The 23,381-nt window shown below is 38.4% G+C and overlaps 1 protein-coding gene across 1 annotated transcript in view; it reads left to right on the plus strand.

The window, feature by feature from the left end:
* The window catches only part of ANO10 (anoctamin 10), a 272,762-nt gene that overhangs the window by 189,051 nt on the left and 60,330 nt on the right, over positions 1-23,381 (plus strand). The window lies entirely within an intron of this gene.

The raw sequence follows: 23,381 nt of genomic DNA on the forward strand, positions 1-23,381 counted from the left end.
ACCAGGAGGCTATGCAGCAGAGGCAGAGGAAGCCAGCTCAAGGTCTGAAAGTCGTGTAGGGGCACCGTTCTCGCAGGAGAAAAAAACCTGGCATGTCTGTGACCCCCCGCAGTGCCATAGGCTATCCCAAGGGCTGACCCACCCACAGCAGCTCAGGAGATTAACCCAGAGACTGCTCTCGGTATGCAGGTGAGCGGCACAGGCAGTGGAGGAGGGCAAGGCAACCAGCAAACAGGAAAGGACTTTGTTCTCCCAGCTGACAAATGTACCACCTGTCAGCAAACACTTCTATTGCCATGAAAAGGCAGAGGAATCTGGTCCAGTAAAAAATCAAACAACCCCAGAGAGAGGGGCTGGTGAGATAGATATAACCAATCTTCCTGAAAAAGAAGTCACAATAAAAATCATAACCATGCTTATAGACCTGCAAATAAATATGCAAGAGCTAAGGGATGAAGTCCAGAGGGAGATAACAGACATGAAACAATCAATAGATGGACTTAAGAGCAGACTGGAAGAGGTGCAAGATACTGTTAATGGAAAAGAAATCAGAGAACAGGAATACAGAGAAGCTGAGGCAGAGAGAGAGATATAAGGATCTCTAGAAATGAAAGAATATTAAGAGACCTGTGTGACCAATCCAAACAGTATTCGCATTATAGGGGTACCAGAAGAAGAAGAAGAAGAGAGAAAAGGGAATGGAAAGTGTCTTTGAAGAAATAATTGCTGAAAACATCCCCAAGCTGGGGAAGGAAATAGTCTCTGAGACTATGGAAGCCCACAGATCTCGCAACACAAGGCACCCAGGGAGGACAACACCAAGACATATAATAATTAAAATGGCAAAGATCAAAGACAAGGGCAGGGTATTAAAGGAAGCCAGAGAGAAAAAAAAGGTCACCTACAAAGGAAAACCCATCAGGCTATCATCAGACTTCTCAACAGAAACCTTACAGGACAGAAGAGAATGGCATGATATATTTAATGCAATGAAACAGAAGGGCCTTGAACCAACAATAGTGTATCCAGCACAATTATCATTTAAATTTGAAGGATGGATTAAACAATTTCCAGAAAAGCAAAAGTTGAGGGAATTTGCCCCCCACAAACCACACTACAGAGTATTTTAAAGGAACTAATCTAGATGAAGTACTCCTAAAGCTAAATAGATGTCACCAGAGAAAATAAAATCACAGCAAAGAAAGCAGACTAACCAAATACTAACTGAAGGCAAAAAATAAAATCAGCAATCAACAAAAGCAGTCACAGGAAACACAAAAGAGTACAGAATAAAACACCTAACATAAAGAGAGGACAAGGAAGAATAAGAAGGGAGAGCAATAAAGAATCATCAGACTGTGTTTATAATAGTGTAATAAGTGAGTTAAAGTTAGACATTTAGATAGTAAAGAAGCTACCCTTGAACCGTTGGTAACCATGAATCCAAAGCCTGCAATGGCAATAAGTACATATATATCGATAATCACCCTAAATGTAAATGGACTGAATGCACCAATCAAAAGACATACAGTAATAGAATGGATAAAACAGCAAGACTCATATATATGCTGCTTACAAGAGACTCACCTCAAACCAAAGACATGCACAGACTAAAAGTGAAGGCATGGAAAATGATATTTCATGCAAACAATAGGGAGAAAAAAGCAGGTGCTGCAGTACTTCTATCAGACAAAACAGACTCAAAGAAAGTAACAAGAAATACAGAAGAACATTACATAATGATAAAGGGGTCAGTCCAATAAGAGGATATAACTACTGTAAATATATATGCACCCAACACAGGAGCACTGACATATGTGAAGCAAATACTAACAGAATTAAAGGAGGATATAGAATGTAATTCATTCATTGTAGCAGACTTCAACACACCACTCACTCCAAAGGACAGATCAACCAGACAGAAAATAAGTAAGGGCACAGAGGCACTGAACAATGCACTAGAACAGATGGACCTAACAGACCTTTACAGAACTCTACACCCAAAAGCAGGGGGATACACATTCTTCTCAAGTGCACATGGAAAATTTTCCAGAGTAGACCATATACTGAGCCACAAAAAGAGTTTCAGTAAATTCAAAAAGATTGAAATTCCACCAACCAACTTCTCAGATCACAAAGGTATAAAACTAGAAATAAATTGTACAAAGAAAACAAAAAAGCTCTCACAAACACATGGAGGCTTAACAACATGCTCCTAAATAATCAATGGATAAATGACCAAATTAAAACAGAGATCAAGCAATATATGGAAACAAATGACAACAGCACAATGCCCCAACTTCTGTGGGAAACAGCGAAGGCCATTCTAAGATGAAAGTATATAGCAGTCCAGGTCAATTTAAAGAAGGAAGAACAATCCCAAATGAATAGTCTAAAGTCACAATTACTGAAACTAGAAAAAGAAGAACAAATGAGGCCCAAAGTCAGCAGAAGGAGGAACATAATAAAGATCAGAAAAGAAATAAATAAATTGAGAAGAATGAAACAATGAAAAAAATCAATGAAACCAAGCGCTAATTCTTTGAGAAAATAAAGTGTCAAACTGTGACTATTTGCAGATGATATGATATTGTATATAAAAAACCCTAATGACTCCACTCTAAAACTACTAGATCTAATATCTGAAGTCAGCAATGTTGCAAGATACAAAATTAATACACAGAAATCTTTTGCATTCCTATACACTAAGGATGAACTAACAGAAAGAGAAATCAGGAAAAAAATTCCATTCACAATTGCATCAAAAAGACTAAAATTCCTAGGAATACACCTAACCAAGGATGTGAAAGACCTATACCCTGAAAAATATAAGACACTCTTAAGAGAAATTAAAGAGGACAGTAACAAATGGAAACTCATCCCATGCTCTTGGCTAGGAACAATTAATATTCTCAAAATGGCCATCCTGCCTTAAGCAATCTACAGATTCAATGCAATCCCTATCAAAATACCAACAGCATTCTTCAACAAACTTGAACAAATAGTTCTAAAATTCACATGGAACCACCAAAGACCCCGAATAGCCAAAGCAATTCTGAGAAGGAAGAATAAAGCAGGGGGGATCTCGCTTCCCAACTTCAAGCTCTACTACAAAGCCACAGTAATCAAGACAATTTGGTACTGGCATAAGAACAGACTCATAGACCAGTGGAACAGAATAGAGAGCCCAGATATAAACCCAAGCACATATGGTCAATTAATATACAATAAAGGAGCCATGGATATACAATGGGGAAATGACAGCCTCTTCAACAGCTGTTGTTGGCAAAACTAGACAGCTACAAAGAAGAGAATGAAACTGGATCATTGTCTAACCCCATACACGAAAGTAAACTCAGAATGGATCAAATATCTGAATGTAAGTCAAGAAACCATAAAACTCTTTAAAAAAAAGATAGGCAAAAATTTCCTGAGTATAAACATGACCAAGTACTTCATGAACATATTTTCCTGTGCAAGGGAAACAAAAGCAAAAACGAACAAGTGGGACCATATCAAACCAAAAAGCTTCTGTACAGCAAAAGATACCATCAGTAGAACAAAGAGACATCCTACAGTATGGGAAAATATATTCATAAATGACACATCTGATAAAGGGTTATCATTCAAAGTATAAAAGTTTTCACGCGCCTCAACAAACAAAAAGCAAATAAATCCATTAAAAAATGGGCAGAGGAGCTGAACAGGCACTTCTCCAAAGAAGAAGTTGAGATGGCCAACAATCACATGAAAAGATGATCCACATTGCTAATCATCAGAGAAATGCACATTAAAACCACAATGAGATATCACCTCACACCTGTTAGGATGGCCAACATCCAAAAGACAAACAACAAATGTTGGCAAGGATGTGGAGAAGGAGGAATCCTCCTACACTGCTGGTGGGAATGTAAACTAGTTCAACCATTGTGGAAAGGAGTATGGATGTTCCTCAAAAAACTAAAAATAGAAAGACCACTTGACTTAGGAATTCCACTTCTAGGTTTACCCTAAGAATGCAGGAGCCCAGTTTGAAAAAGACATATGCACCCCTATGTTTATTGCAGCACTATTTACAATAGCCAAGAAATGGAAACAACCTAAGTGTCCATCAGTAGATGAATGGATAAAGGGGAAGTGGCACATATACACAATGGAATATTATTCAATGATAAGAAGAAAACAAATCCTACCATTTGCAGCAACATGGATGGAGCTAGAGGGTATTTCACTCAGTGAAATAAGCCAGGCAGAGAAAGACAAGTATCAAATGATTTCACTCATCTGTGGAGTATAAGAACAAAGCAAAAACTGAAGGAACCAAACAGCAGCAGACTCACAGAAGCCATGAATGGACTAACAGTTACCAAAGGGAAAGGGACTGGAGTGGATGGGTGAGAAGGGAGGGGTCGGGGAAAAGGGGGCATTACCATTAGCAGACATAATGTGTGGAGGGGGCATAAGGAAAGCAGCACAACACAGAGAAGACAATTAGGGATTCTATAGCATCTTACTACACTGATGGACAGTGAATGTAATGGGGTATGTGTTGAGGACTTGAAAATGGGGGGAGTTAGTAACCATAATGTTGCTCATGAAATTGTAGATTAATGATACCAAAAGAAAAAAAAGAATGAAATGAAAAAAATGTCTTGTTTATCTTTACATATTCCTTTTCTGACAGTCTTTCTGTAGATCTAACTTACTATGTCTGTCTAAAGAATTTTTGACATTTCTTGAAAGGCATATTTTGAAAGGCATGAAGTGCATTGCCATTCATATATATCTGTGTGTGTGTGTGTGTGTGTGTGTGTGTGTGTGTGTGTGTGTGTGTACTCTCTTTTTTCCCTGTCTTTTCTAGAATAACTTCTTCTTACTTTGTAAGATAATTTTACTGAGTGTAAGTTCTAGTTTGGTGGAGATTTCTTTCACACTTCAAATATTTCACTTTGTCCTCTTGCTAGCATGGTTTCTGATAAAATGTCTGCTCTATTCTTATGCTTCCTCTGTAAGCAAGATGTTTTTCTCCCCTTTGGCTTTTCTCTTTGTTGTTAGTTTTCTACAGTTTTAATATGCTATGTCTGGGTGCAGATTTTTTCACATTCATCTAGCTTGGTGTTTTCTGAGCTTCATGGATCTTTGATTTGGTGTTTGTCCTTAATTTGGTAGGTTCTAAGATATCATTTCCTGAAATATTTCTTCTCCATTCTCTCATTCTCCTGTTGTTAGAATTATGCATATGTTACATCTTTCAATATTGTCCCACAGTTGTATATTTTCTTCATCTTCTTTTTTTTCTTAATTCTTTGCATTTGATTCAGTTTGGGAAGTTTCTTTTGACCTGTCTGCAAGATTGCTGATTTTTCCTCAGCTGTGTCCAGTCTATTGATGATCCTATCAAAAGCATTTGTCCACTTCTGTGAGAGGGGTTTTGGTTTCTAGCTTTTCACTTTGAATTTGTCTTTGATTTTCCATCTCTCTGCTTATATTATCCATCTGTTCTTGCATTTTATCTGCTTTTACTATTAGAGCCTTCGTATATTAATCATACTTAAATTCCCTGTCTGGTAATTCCAAAACTTGTTATGTCTGAGTCTGATTCTGAGGATTTCTTCATCCCATCAGAGTTCTTACCTTGTCTTCTGGCATGCCTTGGAATATGTTTTTGAAAGCCAGGTGTGCTGTATCAGGGAACAGCTGCTGAGGTAAATAGGTGTTTCATGTGAGGATTATGTAATCTGGCTAGGCATTGAGCTGTGTTTAGTGTTTGTTTTGGCTTCAGATACCAGAGCTCTATGTCCCTGTAGTGTCCTTGTTTTTGTCTCCCCTCTTTCCACTGGGCTTCACTATGTTCTCCTCTTCAGAGAAAGTCTGTGTCTTGTAGCGTTTTTAACTGTAATCCACATTTGGTACACTGGAGCCCTGCTGGTGTGGATAAGGATGGGGAGGGGATGCATTCTGTAATCCTTATGATCAAATCTTACTCTCTCAGTGGGGGCAGTGTTTCAGGACTGTGACTCCCACAAGTGTTCCTCCAGTGTACGGCTGCCCCCGCTCCCCTCACTGTCTGCAGTGTTCCCACTCTATTGTCTTGAAGCCCTGACCCCTCTTGAGTATGTTTCATTTTTGGTTTTGTTTTTCCCAAGAAAGCTAGAGAGAGCTGGAGCAGGGAGGAATTTCCTTACTCCAGCTGAATGGTTTCAAAATTTGCCCTAGCAAAATCTGTCCCTTGGAGAGGAAGCCTTTTGTTATGCATTAGGCTCTGAAAAGAATTTGATACCTACTCTTCCCATCCCCTTGTAAGACCCATGAGGGTATCCTTCTTGTATCCTCACCATGAGAATTTTGGTAGGATTGGGAAAGCCTACAAAAATGTGGGAGCCACCTAAGACCGAACTTCAATGGCTTCTCACTAGTCACCCAGCCACCAGCAATTCATTAGAATTACCGTTTAAGTGTTCCTACCATTGTATGGCTCCAGCAACTTCTGTTGCAGCTAAGTAGATCTGTGTTGCTATGTCTTTCCAGATTTTGGGATAGTGGTTTGCCCTCAGTTCTCAGATAGGTCTAGGAAAAGTAGTTAATTTTCAGTTTTTCCAGATTTTTTTGTTATATTGACAGGAGTGACAGCTTCCAAGCTCTTTACATGTTGAAGCTGAAACAGGAAGTGTTTACAAGTCTTTTTCGAGATTTTATTTGGTTTTGTATAAATTTATCCGTTACAGAAATAGTCAGTTGAAGCATATGTTCAGTAGTAAAAACTCTCAGCTTTCCTTCAGAGAACCATAGGAAACAGAATATTTCAGTAACTAAGCAAACTATTTGCTCAATGACAGCGGCAGTGAAAGGTCCACAGTTGAGTAGGAAGAACCCAGCACTCTCTACCTGACCCCAATCTTTCAGGCTTTTCTTCTCTGCAGGTTAGATTTTCCCATGATAATGACTCTGAGGCTCCATTTAGGACCTTTCTGTCATCCATCACCCAGGTAACCATCAGTTTAACTGATGCCACTGAAGTTTGCTAGGTGTGATTTGGTACCTGAGATGTAAAGCCCATTATTTCCTGGCACAAGTTTTCAATTTAGAAGCATGTTTGACTACAAACATTTGTTCAGAAGCACTTCTCTTGGAACTGCAGACAGTTAGCAGAACATCTATACATGCAAATGACCAGTATTAATTGTGTCAGAACAAAGACTTAACAAAAGGTAAAAGTAAGAAGAGGTGCTTCTCTTTTCATTTATAAATAGATACCACTTAATTTTTAGGAGGCTCCGATGAAGGACACTAACATTCTCTGCAATAACTTCTTCAAAAAAAAACCTGATTAGCAAAATTGCTGCCACTTAGTTTTAGAGGCCCAAACTGAGTTGAAGGAGGTCAGACAGACCAATCTGAAAAAATAACAACATAGTAACTTTAGAAATGAGCATTTCTGTATCTTGACTACACACCATGCATCAGGGATGTCGCCTGAGGAAAGTGAGGCTCAGACATCTTACCGACTTGCACAGCATCTGCAGAAGGTGTTGAAGAGGCCTACCTGATCCCAAGTTGTGCTCTTCTGTAGCCACCAGTCATCACAGAGCACCCCTGAGAGTGTAGCTTGGATGAGAGGGTAGCTTGGATGACTCATGTAGAATGAAAAACCTAGAATTTCACTTTTGGCCCTGATACATAGTCCCTAAAGGTCATTTTCTTACCCTTGAAGTGATTAACTGTAATTTAAAGGTGCTCTCAGGTTCTTGCAGCTCTAAAATCTCTGCCTTCCTGATGTGGCCCCAGGCATCACTGTCCACCAGTAGCCCTTACATGGAAGCTCTGAGTGCGCTTCCTTCTGCACAGACTCAGGGGGACTTCTGCAGTGTAATAAATAGTAAGAGCGAAGGGGCGACACCCAGAGTGAGGAGGAAGAAGCACAAACCTGGAAGGAACGGGGAAGCAGCACAGCCCCCAGGGAGGACTGACCTCAGAGGCCCCGTCCAGTGATGTAGAACCAAGGAGACAGGATAGAGCTTTTACCAGTAGTGTCAAAGAAATGTCACGTATCTGCTTCGGAGTTGGGATGCAGGGAAGTGTTACTAAATATGACTAGTTAGCAACTCATTTATTTAGATACTAAAATTGTTTCTGTGGCCATAGAATTTAAGTCAAAATGAAAACAAAAAACAAACCTGAAAGAAAACAAAGACTTGGTGGGACAAAGTCTGTGAACAAAGAGCCATCCTGGGGTCACAGCCTGTGCCATAAGCCGTGAATGTATCCTGCCCTCACACAGAGAAGGGGGAAGAGCTCTCTTCCCCTCTTGTCCCTGTGGCTTGGAATCCCCTCTGTTACCAGGCCTTTCAGACTTGTTTTTCAGCTTCAAAGATTGTTCCAGTGTCCCCTGTACATGACACCTTTGAATATAAACAATGTTTTGGGAGGGCAGGAGGTAAGGGCCAGTCCAGTCACTCCTAGACTGCATCTTGGCAGTTACAGCGACTGTTTCCTGTAAGACTTCCTCTCCTGGCGTCTCCTGAGCCCTGCCCTCCTCACCCTCTGTCACTTGTCATTGACCAGGCAGACATTAGGTGGCTGCCTTCAGGAGGTCCTCCTCCTTGAACTGTGATACAGCCACCACCCTCACGTGACCCCTGTAGTGCACTATGGCTGGCCTTTGTCTCAAACGTGTGCTTCTCCTGTGTAACTTAAATTCTCCCTTGATGGTGTTGGTGCTCCACTTAGATGAAATCCGTATATAGTGAAATGAAGCCACAATCTGAGGCTATCACTTTGCTCCTAGACCTTACTTAGAGAACATTTCTGGGTACACAGTTAAGTGTTGCTTGGTTTTATCCTTGTCAAGTGATCAAAATAATTGTTGAAAAAACAAAACAAACTCCAAATAAAACACAACCCTCTTACAGATTGCACTTCCTCTCACAGTCCTCAAATCTGGCCTAGAAACTTCTTTGTGCATGAAATATGGCTCTGAATGGGATGAGTATGAGCTTTACACATGTAAATCTCTATAACTCTGGGTAACATGTTCTTGCGTGACCCCAAAATTGCTAAAGCCTTGAAAGCCAGCTTTCTTACTCCAATGACAAATGATAACCCCACTCAGCATCCTTCATCTCTGAAAAGCCTCATCTGTTCACAAGTCCATACAATGGATACTGTATTTTAAAAGGGGAGAACTGATGAGGCAATCAGTGTATTTGTTTAACCCTTTACATTATTTCCTCCTTTTCATTTGGTCTAATAAGCATTTTTCTCAAACCACTGTTCTGTTAAGTGGTGAGGTAGAGGAAGAGGAAGGAGAAAACTTTCCATGCATTTGTGGTAATCAGTTATCTCTGTTTTAAATGACTGTCCTAACATTTTCCCATTGCTTTTTACCCTGTACGCTTCTTTTAGATTACAAGTTTCTATTAATCTTTTCAGCCCAGCTCCTCATTTATTTTCCTGATCTTGGAAAATAGCCTGTGTGGATAGGCCAGAGGCTCAGGCTCTTTGCATGGCAACTCCCTGTCATGCCATGTGCATCCTCAGTGCCCCAAGCACAGACCTTGGTCAGGAGCATGCTGGGATCACAGGTGCTACCCCACCAAATGTATCTTTCATTGTCCCCCAGGGGTGCCCCAGGGGTTAAGACATGAAGACATCTTGTGAGGAGCCTCCTTTGAAACTGCAGAGAAGATTCCTACTCATTGTGCTGTGAAGACAAAGACAGATTTTGTGATGCTTTGTCATCCATTTGCATAGAATATCTTTTTCCATCCTTTCCCTTTTATCCTGTGTATATCCTTACTTCTAAAGTGAGTCTCATATAGACAGTACATATTTGGATCTTCTTTTCTTATTTATTTGCCACTCTATGTCTTGGTTGGGAGTTTAATCTATTTACATTTCAAGTAATTACTGATAGTAACAAAATTACTATTGCCATTTTATTGTTTTCTATATGTCTTTATACTTATTATGTCCCTCTTTTCTTCTGTTAATGTCTTTCTTTGTGTTTTGTTGGTATTTTTTGTAGTGACTTGCTTTGATTCCTTTCTCATTCTTCTCTTTGTATCTTCAGTAGGTATTGTGATTACCATGAAAAGTAATCTTACAGATGTAACAGTCTGTTTTAAACTGTTGAAAACTTCAGTCACATTACAAAATGTTTACTTCTTAACATCTACCTTCCCCCATTTTTATGTTTCTGATAATATATCTGAATTATATCTTTTTATATATTTATTTCATTTACATGGATGCAGATATTTTTTATGCTTAAATTTTAAATTCTACACCAGAATTAAAAGTGATATACTTACTGTCATTACATTATTACAGGATTCTGTATTTGCCTACATATTTACCTTCACCAGATAGCTTTATATTTTCAGGTGTTTTTACGTTAGTGTGTAGCATCCTTTCAATTTGGTGGACTCCCTTTAGTGTTTCTTGTAAGGTAGATCTAGTGGTGATGAAGTCCTTCAGCTTTTGTTTATCTGGAAAGGTCTTTATTTCTCCTTCACTTTTAAAGAACAGTTTTGCTAAATACAATATTCTTGGTTGGAAGGCTTATTCTTTCAGTACATTGAATATGTCATCTCTTTCCTTTCTAGCCTGTATTATTTCTGCTAAGAAATACTCTGATAATTTTATGGGAACTCCCGTGTACTCATATGATGTGACACATCTTGCTACTTTTAAGATTCTCTCTTTGGCTTTTGACAGGATAATTACAGTGAATCTTGGTGTGGGCCTCTTTGAGTTCATCCTAGTTGGAGTCTTTTGAGCTTCTTGAATTTGAATGTCCATTATTTTCCTCAGATTTAGGAAATTTTTGACCATTATTTCTTCAAGTAAGCTCTCTGCCTCTTTCTTTGATTTCTGAGGCTCCTATAATGCATATATTAGTCTGCTGATTGGTATCCTTTAAGTCCCTTGGGCTTTCATGGTCTTCATTCTTTTCTTTTTGCTCCTCTGACTCAATAATTTCAGATGACCTGTATTCAAGTTCAATGATTTTTTTCTTCTGCTTGATCAAGTCTGCCAGTGAACCCATCTAGTGAATTTTTCAATTCAGTTATTACATTATTCAGCTCCAGAACTTCTATTTGGTACTTTTTATAGTTTCTATCTCTTTGTTGATATTCTCATTCATGAACCATTTTCCTAATTTTGGTCAGTTGTTTGTGCTCTCTTGTAGTTCACTGAGCTTCTTTAAGATGATTATTTTTAATTCTTTGTCAGGTAGTTCATAGATCTGTTTCTTTAGAATCAAAAAAATTTTTTGACTTTTATTATTTTTCTTTTATTATGTAATGTTTCCCTGCTTTTTCTTGTACTTTGTTATTTTTTGCTAAGATTTGGGCATCTGAAAAAATAGCAATCTCTCCCAGTCTTTATGGACTGGCTTGGTATAGGCAGCCCAGCCAAAGATCTGGGGATGTCTCAAACCTTTTCTGGGGATGTCTTTTCTGGGCTTGTGCATATAATTTCCCAATTACACTGATTTATTTTTTAGGAGTTTGTAGTCTCTTACTCTCTCCTGTATCAGTCTGCAATACTGCAGGTTTTCTGGTACTTCAACAAGCCCACAGCTTTTCATAGAAGCTTTGTTCTTAGCAGCAAAAGTATGCCAGATACTGTCTGTCATTGTGTCTGCTGAGATAGAAATCAATCCCTAGGGCAATTCCCCAAAATAGTTGAAAAACTGGACATTCCATCCTTCTCTTTCCCTCCTGAGGGAGAAGGCATGATATGGGGATCTCCCAGTTGAACTGATCTCACCCCACCTAGGGCACCTACAGGGGCATAGCATAGAGGCTTCTCTCTGCGTGCTCATCCCACTGGCCATGGCAGTGGAAGCAGGCACTTCAGCCAGGAAGGTGGAAAGAGATCTTTCCTCCTGGCAGGCATCAGTGCCACTTGCCTGCAACCCCCACCATCGCTCCAGGGACTGAGCAGCTCCAGAGAGTATAGCTGGGCACAAGAGGGTTCCGCCTACACAAAGTTACTATTAGGTATTATTCATTACAAATATGAAACATCAAAAGAACCTGGTGCAAACCAAAACCCACAAATACCACAAAGAGGGCCAAGTGAAACTGAAAACACCAATTCCTGATAAATATTTCAAAATAAAAATTATGAACATGCTTATGGAGCTACAGGAAAAATTTTTATGGCCTCAGGGAGGAATTCAAAAAAGAGATAGAGACTTTGAAAAATATAGTATCTGAAATGAAACATACAATGGAGGGATTTAAAAGCAGATTAGATGAGGTAGAGGAGAAGGTAAATGAAATAGAAATTAGAGAACAGGAATACAAAGAAGCTGAAGCACAGAGAGAAAAAAGGATCTCTAGGAATGAAAGAATATTAAGAGAACTGTGCAATGAATCCAAATGGAACAATATTCACATTATAAGGGTACCAGAAGGAAAATAAGAGGGAAAAAGGAATAAAAGTGTCTTTGAGGAAATAATCTTTAGAAACTTACCCAGTCTGGTGAAGGAAAAAGACTCTCAGGCCATGGAAGTGCACAGGTCTCCCAACACAAGAAACCCAAGGAAGACAACACCAAGACTTATAATAATTAAAATGGTGAAGATCAAGTACACAGACAGAGTACTAAAAGCAGCCAGAGAGAGAATTTCTCAGTAGAAACCTTACAAGCCGAAAGGAACTGGCATGATATATTTAATGCAGTGAAGCAGAAGGGCCTTGAACCAAGAATACTCTATCCAGCAAGATTATCATTTAAATTTGAAACAATTTCCAGAGAGGCAAAAGTTGAGGGAATTTACCTCCCACAAACTGTATCTACAGTGTATTTTGTAGGGACTCCTATAGATGCAAGTATTCCTAAGGCTAAATAGCTGTCACCAGAGAAAATAAAACAACAGTAAAGGAAGTAGACCAATTAATTACAAAGTAAATGCAAAACTAAATCATCTACCCACAAAGTCAGTCAAGGGATACGCAAAGAGAACAGAACAGGACACCTAATATATAATGAGTGGAGGAGGAAAAAAAAGAAGGGGAGGGAAGAACCTTTAGATTGTGTTTGAAATAGCATACTACGTGAGTTAAGTTATACCATTACATATTAAAGGAACTACCCTTGAAACTTTGGTAACCAGAAGTCTAAAGCCCACAGTGGCAATAAGTACATTTCAATTGATAATCACCCTAAATGTCTGAATGCACCAATCAAAAGACATAGAGTCACTGAATGGATTAAAAAACAAGACCCGTCTATATGCTGCCCATAAGAGACTCACCTCAAACCAAAAGACATACAGACTAAAAGTGAAGTGATGGAAAAGATATTTCATGCAAACAATAGGGAGAAAAAAGGAATTCAGTACTTGTATCAGATAAAACAGACTTCAAAACATAGAAAGTAACAAGAGACAAAGAAGGACATTACATAATGATAAAGGTATCCCCCAACAAGAGGATATAACCATTATAAAAATCTGTGCACCCAAGACAAGAGCACCTACATATGTGAAACAAATACTAACAAAATTAGAGGGGGAAATAAAATGCAGTGCATTCATCTTAGCAGACTTCAACACACCACTCACTCCAAAGAACAGATCAACCAGACAGAAAGTAAGTAACAAGACAGAGGCACTGAACAACACATTTGAACAGATGGAACTAACGGACATCTACAGAACACTCCATCCAAAAGCAACAGAAATACATTCTACTCAAATGCACATGGAAAATTTTCAAGGATAGATCATATACTAGACCACAAAAACAGCCTCAGTAAATTAAAAAAGATTGAAATTGTACCAACCAACTTCTCAGACCACAAAGGTATGGAACTAGAAATAAATTACACAAAGAAAATGAAAAAGCCTACAAACACATGGAGGCTTAATAACATGCTCCTAAATAATCAATGGATCGATGACCAAATAAAAACAGAGATCAAGCAATATATGGAGAAAAATGACAACAATGATTCATCACCATAAAATCTGTGGGATGCAACAAAGGCCGTGCTAAGAGGGAAGTATATTGCAATACAGGCCTACCTCAGGACAAAAGAACAATCCCATATGAACAGTATAAACTCACAATTAACGAAACTAGAAAAAGAAGAACAAATGAGGCCCAAAGTCAGTAGAAGGAGGGACATAATAAAGATCATAGCAGAAATAAATAAAACTGAGAAGAATAAAAGAATAGAGAGAATTAATGAAACCAAGAGCTGGTTCTTCAAGAAAATAAACAAAATAGATAAACCCCTAGCCAGACTTATCAAGAAAAAAAGAGTCTGTGCACATGAACAGAATCAGAAACGGGAAAGGAAATATCACTGTGGACACCACATAAATACAAAGAATTATTAAAGAATACTATCAAAAACTATCTGCTAACAAATGGGATAACCTAGAAGAAATGGACAACTTTCTAGAAAAATACAACCTTCCAAGCCTGACCCAGGAAGAAACAGAAAATCTGAATAGACCAATAACCAGCAATGAAATTGAACTGGTAATAAAAAAAACTACCAAAGAACAAAACCCCTGAACCAGATGGCTTCACCTCTGAATTTTATCAAACATTTAGTGAAGAACTAAAACCCATCCTCCTTATAGTTTTCCAAAACATAGACGAGGAGAGAATACTTCCAAACTCATTATATGATGCCAGCATCACTCTAATACCAAAACCAGACAATGACACCACTAAAAAAGAAAATTACAGACTAATATCCCTGATGAACAACATAGATGCAAAAATACTCAACAAAATATTAGCAAACCAAATTGAAAAACACATCAAAAAGACCATCCGTCATGATCAAGTAGGTGTTATTCCAGGTATACAAGTATGGTACAGTATTAGAAAATCCATCAACATCATCCACCACCTCAACCAAAAGAAGGACAAACATCACATGATCATCTCCATAGACAGTGAAAAAGCATGTGACAAAATTCAACATCCATTCATGATAAAAAACTCTCAACAAAATGGGTATAGAGGGCAAGTACCTCAACATAATAAAGGCTGTGTACAATAAACTCACAGCCAACATCATACATAACATCGAAAAGCTGAATGCTTTTCCTTTGAGATCGGAATAAAACAAGGATGCCCACAATCACCACTTTTATTAAGCATTGTACTGGAGGTCCTAGCCATGGCAATCATACGACCCAAAGGAATAAAAAGCATCCAGATTGGTAAGGAAGAATTTAAACTGTCACTGTTTGCAGATGACATGATATTGTACATAAAAAACCCTAAAGAATCTACCCCAAAATTACTAGAACAAATAACTATATTCAGAAAAGTTGCAGGATACAAAATTAATACACAGAAATGTGTGGCATTCCTATATACTAATGATGAACTAGCAGAAAGAGAAATTAGGAAAAAAATTCCATTCACAATTGCATCAAAAAGAATAAAATACCTAGGAATAAACCTAACCAAGGAAGTGAAAGAACTATACTCTGAGAACTACAAGACACTCATGAGAGAAATTAAAGAAGACAACAATAAATGGAAATACATCCCGTGCTCATGGATAGGAAGAATTAATATTGTGAAAATGTCCAATCTGCCTAAAGCAGTCTACAGATTCAGTGCAGTCCCTATCAAAATACCAACAGCATTCTTTAACAATCTAGAACAAATAGTTCTATAATTCATATGGAACCACCAAAGATCCTGAATAGCCAATGCAATCCTGGGAAGGAAGAATAAAGCAGGGAGAATTATGCTCCCTGACTTCAAGCTCTACTACAAAGCCACAGTAATCAAGACAGTTTGTTCTTCGCACAAGAACAGGCCCATAGATCAATGGAACAGAATGGAGAGCCCAGATATAAATCCAGACATATATGTTCAATTAATATACTCTAAAGGAACCATGGATGTACAATGGGGAAATGACAGCCTCTTCAATAACTGATGTTGGCAAAACTGGACAGCTACATGTAAGAGAATGAAACTGGATCATTGTCTAACCCCATACACAAAAGTAAACTTGAAATGAATCAAAGACCTGTATGTAAATAATGAAACATAAAACTCTTAGAAGAAAACATAAGCAAAAATCTCTAGAATATAAACATGTGCAAGTTTTTCTGAACACATCTTCTTGGGTAAACAAATGCAAAAATGAACAAATGGGACTACATTAATCTAAAAAGCTTCTGTACAGCAAAGGACACCATCAGTAGAGCAATAAAAGCATCTTGCAGTAAGGGAGAATATATTCATAAAAGACATATTGACAAGGGTTTACCTTCTAAAATATATGAAGAACTCACACATCTCAACACCCAAAAAGCAAATAACCCAAGTAAAAAATGGGCAGAGAACATGAACAGACACTTCTACAAGAAAGAAATTCAGATGGCCAACAGGCACATGAAAAGATGCTCCACGTCGCCAATTTTCAGGGATATTCAAATTAAAACCACAATGAGATAGCACCTCACACCAGATAGAATGGCCAACATCCAAAAGACAAACAACAACAAATGCTGGTGAGGATGCTAAGGGAGGTTCCTCAAAAAACTAAAAATAGTAATATCATTTGACCCAGGAATTCCACTCCTAGAAATTTACCCAAAGAAAACAAGATCCCAGATTCAAAGGGACATATGCATCCCTATGTTTATTGCCACACTATTTGCGATAGCCAAGAAATGAAAGCAACCTAAGTGTCCCTCAGTAGATGAATGGATAAAGAAGGTGTGGTACATAAACACAATGGAATATTATGCAGCCATAAGAAAAAAACAGATCCTACCATTTGCAACAACATGGATGGAGCTAGAGGGTATTATGCTCAGTGAAATAAGCCAGGCAGAGGAAGACAAACACATGGTTCCATACAAATTTTAGATTTTTTTGTTCTCATTCCATGAAAAAGTTCTTTGGAAATTTGATATGGATTACATTGAATCTGTAGATTGCTTCTGGTAGTATGGACATTTTAGCAATATTAATTCTTCCAATCTATGAGCATGGAGTATCTGTACATTTATTTGCATCGTGTTCAATTTCTTAAATCAGTTCTTTAAAAGTTTTTCAGTGTAGAGGCCTTTCACCTCCTTATTTAAATTTGTTCCTAGGTATTTCATTCCTTTGATTCAATTGTTAAGGAGATTATTTTCTTGATTTCTCTTTCTGATGTGTTATTAGTGTGTAGAAGCAGCAATGTCTACATATTAATTCTGTATCTTCGATTTTATGAATTAATGTATTCTAACGATTTTTTTTGTGGAGTCTTTAGTATTTTCTTTAAAGTGACAATTTTTCTTCTTTCTTTCCAATTTGTATGTCTTTCTTGTCTTTTTTCTTGCCTAATTGCTATGGCTAGGACTTCCAGTACTAAGTTGAATAAAAGCAGGAATAGTGGATATCCTTGTCTTGTTCCTGGTCTTATTGAAAAAATCATTTAGCTTTTCACTGTTGAGTATGATACTAGCTGTGGGTTTGTCATATATGGACTTTATTATGTTTGGGTATGTTCCCTCTGTACCCACTTTGTTGAGAGTTTTGACAATAACTGCATGTTCAGTTTTGTCAAGTGTTTTTTGTGCATCTATTGAGATGATCATGTGGTTTTTATCTTACATTCTGTTGATGTGTACCACTTTGATTGATTTGCTTATATTGAACTATCCTTGCATCCCTGGAATAAATCCTACTTGATCATGGTGTATGATCCTTTTAATGTTTTGTTTGTTTCAGTTTTTTAACATTTTGTTGAAGATTTTTGTATCTATGTTTGTAGGGATATTGGCCTATAATCTTTTTTTATGGTGTCATCTGGTTTTGATATCAAGGTAATGCTGGCCTTGTAAAATAAGTATGGAGGTATTCCCTCTTCTGCAATTCTTTGGAAGAGTTTGAGAAGGATAAGTATTAAATCTTCTAAGTGTTTGCTAGAATTCACCAGTGAAGATGTCTGGTTCTGGGTTTTGTTTGTTGGGAGATGTTTTTATTACTAACTTCATTTCCTCACCAGTAATCAGTTTATTCAGATTTTTTATTTCTTCCTGATTCAGTCTTGAAAAATTGAAATTTTCTAGGTGTTTATTCATTTCCTCTAGTTTGTCCAGTTTGTTGGCATACAACTGTTCATAGTAGTGTCTTGTTCTTTTGTTATTTCTGTGCTATCAGTTGTAACTTCTCTTTTATTTCTGATTTTTTTTTGAGTTCTCTGTTTTCCTTGATGAGTTTAACTAAAGGTTTGTCAATTGTGTGTAACTTTTCAAGTATCTAAGTTTCATTGGTATTTTTTATTTTATTATTTTTATTAGTCTCATTCATTTCCACTCTGATCTTTATTATTTCCTTTCTTTTACTAACTTGGGCCTCATTTCTTCTTTTTGTTGCTCCTTTAAATGTAAAGGTAAATTGCTTATTTGAGATTTCTCTCATTTCTTGAGGTAGGCCTGTTTTGCTATGAACTTCCCTCTCAGAACTATTTTTGGTGCATTTCATGGATTTCTGTGGGGGTTTTTTTGTCATATTGTTTTTTTTCCTTAAAAGGCTAATTCCATAGTATATTTTTCAGTTTTGGCTCTGTTAATATCTTATTAACTGCAGTTTGGCATGTAATTGGTTTGGTAATCAGTAAAGGATGCTTTCTTAAAAGAGTTTCTTTATCCAGTGGTGGCTGGGCTCTGAATGGAAAGAGGTAATGTGGCAGACATTCCACTGTAGAAATCAAACTAGCTTTTTGGAATTCCAAGGATTCAACTCTAATTTGCATTTTCTATTTCAGAAGAGACAGGGTTGGAGACACACTCCTATAAACACAGCTGCTACTGCAGATTACATCATGAGTTTTCTAGTTTTTGTAAAATAGAATGGTTCCACTCACTCTGTGTGCACCTGGCACAAGACTTCCAAGAGTCTGAGAGCCCTGTAGTGGCCAAAGGTGAGCAACACACTGATGGCAGAGTAGGCAGTCCTTTACCACCAGCTCAGGAGAACATGTAGCTTCTGAGCTAATTTTCTCTGGTCCTATTCTTTTTTCCTTTCCTGTGTAAAACGCCCTATAATCATTACTGGAAGCATATTGCTATGTGGAGCCAACTTCTTTGTACTTAGTTTTAAAATTCTACCCATCTCCTCACCCCACCCCACACCATTTTTCTCCTTTATTTTGTTTAGGATATAATTGTGTGAGTTTTACTTTGAAAGAAAATTTATGATAAAGAATCTCAATCATGACCCATAAAATGACTTATCTTTTCATAGGCAGACTAAGAAAAGCCAGTCCAACTATTCATTTTGCATATGTTTTTCTTCAAATCTGAGCAGATTCATATTTCATCTTAGATATTTGTTTACAAAAACAAGTGAAAATAGCTGAAATGCTTTCTACAATTTTTTTCTCAGGTCAGTAGCAAAAAGCAGTTTTCAGCCTTGAGACAGATTTTTCTGTATGGAAAATATAAACGAGATTTTTAAAATTGATCATTTGGAACACAGTGCTGTAAATGTTACTTAGGTTGCTGCTTTGAAGAAAGGATATTTAATGATGATTTAAGATTAGGTCTGTAAAGGAAAAGAGAACACTGTGTAATTCTCAGCTGTCCTTTCTCATTGTAAGTATTGAATTGCATATTCTGAACAATAAATTTCTTTTAAAATTCTTCTCTTCAGTCTCAGATTGGTGCCCCCATATGCTGTTGTTTCCCCCAGTCAGCCCTCCTCCCTGAGTGACGTTGTCAGGCCTCCTGTCTGGCTGAGCCCCTGCCTTGCTCAGAGGCCTGGCCCTGTGCCTTAGAGCTCTCCCAGGATCTGTGCCTCTTACCATTCTTGCAGCTCCCTTGCCAAGGCATTTCAACATTCAAGGCTTACACCTTTAAAGCCAAACCCCTGCTAGACCAGGTCTCCTTCCAGGTACCACCTCCTCCCCTTCCCAGCCAGACTTTCTGAATGCAGATGTTGCCCTGCTGCTCTCCAGCCTTGCCTCCCCTCTTAGCCCACTGTGGTCTTGCTTCTGTGACTGCCACTCAGTCTGCTACTCCCACCAGGGTCACCAAAGGCCTCCTACTGGTTAAGCCAAATATTTCATCTCAGGCTTCATGTACTTGACACCCCACCACAACTGGCTTCTTTCTCTCCCCTTTGCTTTGTAACTCCATGGCCTCCTAGGTTCTGCCTATGCTCACTGCTTCATCTCATGCCTCTCTGCAGCCCCTCCCCTCTGCTCATCATGCTTGCTTCTGTTCCTTCAGTTCCATCCTGCGCTGCCCTCTCACCTCATCTCATCTCTTTCTCTCTGTACACCCCTGTCAATCTGTCTATTCCCGCGGCTTTACTTGCCACTTATACACATACACTGGTGAATCCCAAATCTCTGCCTCCACCCCCTTCATAACTTGGGACCCTCCCCCCTACTGCTGGCTGAATATCTCCACGTATACACCCCACAGACATCTGAACACTGTGTCCCTCTCAGACCGCTCCTCATCCTGTGCCCATTACTCCAGTTGAGTAGTCCTGGAGGCTCATTGAGTCCTCTGCTGACGAGCCGTCCGGTCATTCCTGGCATCATCCCTCTTGCTCTTCCACACACTCAGGCCACCTTGCTGACTTGCATGCACTTCCACAGCCTCCGAACCTGTCCGCTTTCCAAGCCACAAATGAGGACATTTGATCACGTCATTCCTGGGCTGATGCCCTTGGTGCCTTTGCACTCCTCAACCTGGTGGCTTAGCTCCTTGTCATCTGGTGCCTGATTACCTCTGTGGCCCCTCTGTCTTTGATCCTGCTGTCCCTTTGGAATTTGTCCTCTCCCTGGAAATACTCCTCTCCCTTTCCTTACCAGCTCCTCCTAATCCTTCATGTGTCTGCTCAAACTTAATTCCTTTAGGAAGCTCTCTCCAGCCTGCTAAAACCTGGGATAACTGCTGATCTGTATGCTCCCAGCCTTTGTACATGCCCAGGCAGGAACTCTCACATTGGCATTATGATGGATATTATTACTCATCTCCCTATCCTGACTGTAAGACAGGACATCATCTCTTCACTGTAGCACTCTTCAACCCTTAGCCCATGTTCAGTACACTAGTCACTAGTAAGTACTAACACTGGGGAGGGGGTGGACACAATGCTACGTCCCTTCCGGCTCTCAGTGATGCTGGTAGCCAGCAAGAGTGCTCAGCAGTGTGGTTTGTGTACAGCTCTTCTTCAAGGAGCATAACTCTGGAGTTTTTCAGTGGTAAGTTAAAAGCTTGAAAAAAGTAGGTCTGCTAGGAACCTATTTTGCAAATATAGCTCAAAAGAAACTGATTTATCTATACATGGGCTTTTAAAAACATTTACTACAAAATATTTTTAGGAAAATGAGCTAGAGAAAACTACTAATAAAAGCTTGTTACTATGTAAGTGTTCCAACCTGTTAAAATACACCCCTGTTTTAATTAATATTGTCTAATAAATATATTTTTCAGTTCATGAGAGTTTTATGAACACTTAATGTGGAAACTGTGAACACAAAGATCCGTGGCACCCAATAGCTAGTTCTGGTTCCCAAAGAAGAGTTGACACATCTTTCAGGCACCTTATATCCAAGGGAAGACCCTTGGACATAAGTCCTTTGTTAGATATGTGGTTTGCAAATATTTTATCACACCTTTGGTTTCTCTTTTCATCCTCGTAGTAGGACCTTTCACAGAGTATAAGGGTGAGCTTTGTGTTTTGCCTGTGGAGGTACAGTTGCTCCAGCAACATTTGATGAAAGGCTCCATTGAATTGCTTTAGCACCTTTGTGAAAAATTATGTTGGGCATATTATTGTGTATCAATTTCTGGGTTCTCTTATTCTTTTTCTTTTCTCACTAATTCCTACTGAGACTCAAAAGAAGAGAAAAAGGGTACAGATTTGTTAAGAGAGATGGAAAAGGGCCAGTAACTGGGTCACGATGGGGTATGACAGCTTGGATACACAGTTTCTGAAAAATATGAAAGATTTCTTTTCAGCCACTAATTTGTTCATTGATAGTTAATATTTCCACTGAAGAGGTAAGTCTCATATAAAACTATGTCTTAATACTCCAGTGGAATGAAATAATGACACAGTATAGCTTTTCCTGAGTTACTCGCTTCTTTTCTGTAGATTATATCCAGGTTCTTATTAATCAGTTTGGTTAATTCAGAATTACAGTGTAGGTTATCATCTGGTCCATGCTGTTCAGTACTTGTTTTCACACTACATGCACCTCATCAGCATTTTCCAGGTCTGCTCTGCTCATTACAGTTACATTTCTGTGAGGACTGCCTGTCACTGGTCTACTCCAGGTTTCTTGTTAGTACTAGGTAGTGCCTGCCCTGCCCTGGGGTTCTGCCCATTTTCAAGTTTTAGATTGAATTATTCCTTTTTGTCATGATACTGATTCCCTTCATTATTTCAAACTTCTCCCAGGAGATAGACACCTGTTATTATCCTTCATCCTCCTTTTAACAATATCACACTAAGGAATGCATTTAATTTTTTTTAGACGTCTTCTTTTTCTGTCAGTGCAGCATTTCTTAATGCCTAATATTTTTTTATGAATTTTCCACTGATTTTCTTAATGCCTTTTATTTCTTACCTTTAAAATTATTCCATAGTTTTTTAGTATTTAGAAGTAATTCATGCTATCATCAAAAAGGAAGCTTTATTCTTTTAAATGTTCATATTTCTGCGGGTGTTGTTCCTGGATCCCAAGATGGTGCTAGAATTGGAGAAGCATCCATAGGTTGAGGCTGTGCATCAGAAGAGCAGGCTTACCAATAGAAGCAATCCTGGTGGCTTATTTCTGTCCTTCAGAGAAAAGCATAGTTATAAACCTCATATTAGTATATTGTAGAGAACCTCTTCATGATGGTGGTATAGAAGAGAAGCAAAGCAGCCAGGTTCTGAGTTTCCCGTGCTACTATGGAATATACGCTACCTTTCCACGTACCTGCCTATAGTATATGGAGTCAGCAGCAAGAGGCAGTGTATTATGATCAGTTAGTTCATCAATATTTATTGATTATCATTTCATGAAAGAAATTTCACTTGACACTATTGGGGTTGTTGAGGATTCAAGGCACCTGAGATTTAAGACAAGTACATTTCCTACAACTCAGCCTGAGCCATAGCACAGGGACTGTGTTATTAGGCAAAGCATGCAATGACTCTGCAGATGTATGCTAAGATGCGTTGGGAATTATCACATAGGTAGAAAAAGTCATTTTGTGAGAGACATTTTGGAATAAACTTATTTTTCTATAAAACACTGAGAGTAGCATGTAATGTCAATTTGAGGGAACTGATTAAAAAAATTAAAAAGTCAGTAATTATTGAGTGGGCTACAGTGGAGTAGATTAAAAATAATTCATGGGCCTGATTTATCTCTG

The sequence above is a fragment of the Manis pentadactyla genome, chromosome 1, assembly GCF_030020395.1.
Source record: "Manis pentadactyla isolate mManPen7 chromosome 1, mManPen7.hap1, whole genome shotgun sequence".
Classification (NCBI taxonomy): domain Eukaryota; kingdom Metazoa; phylum Chordata; class Mammalia; order Pholidota; family Manidae; genus Manis; species Manis pentadactyla.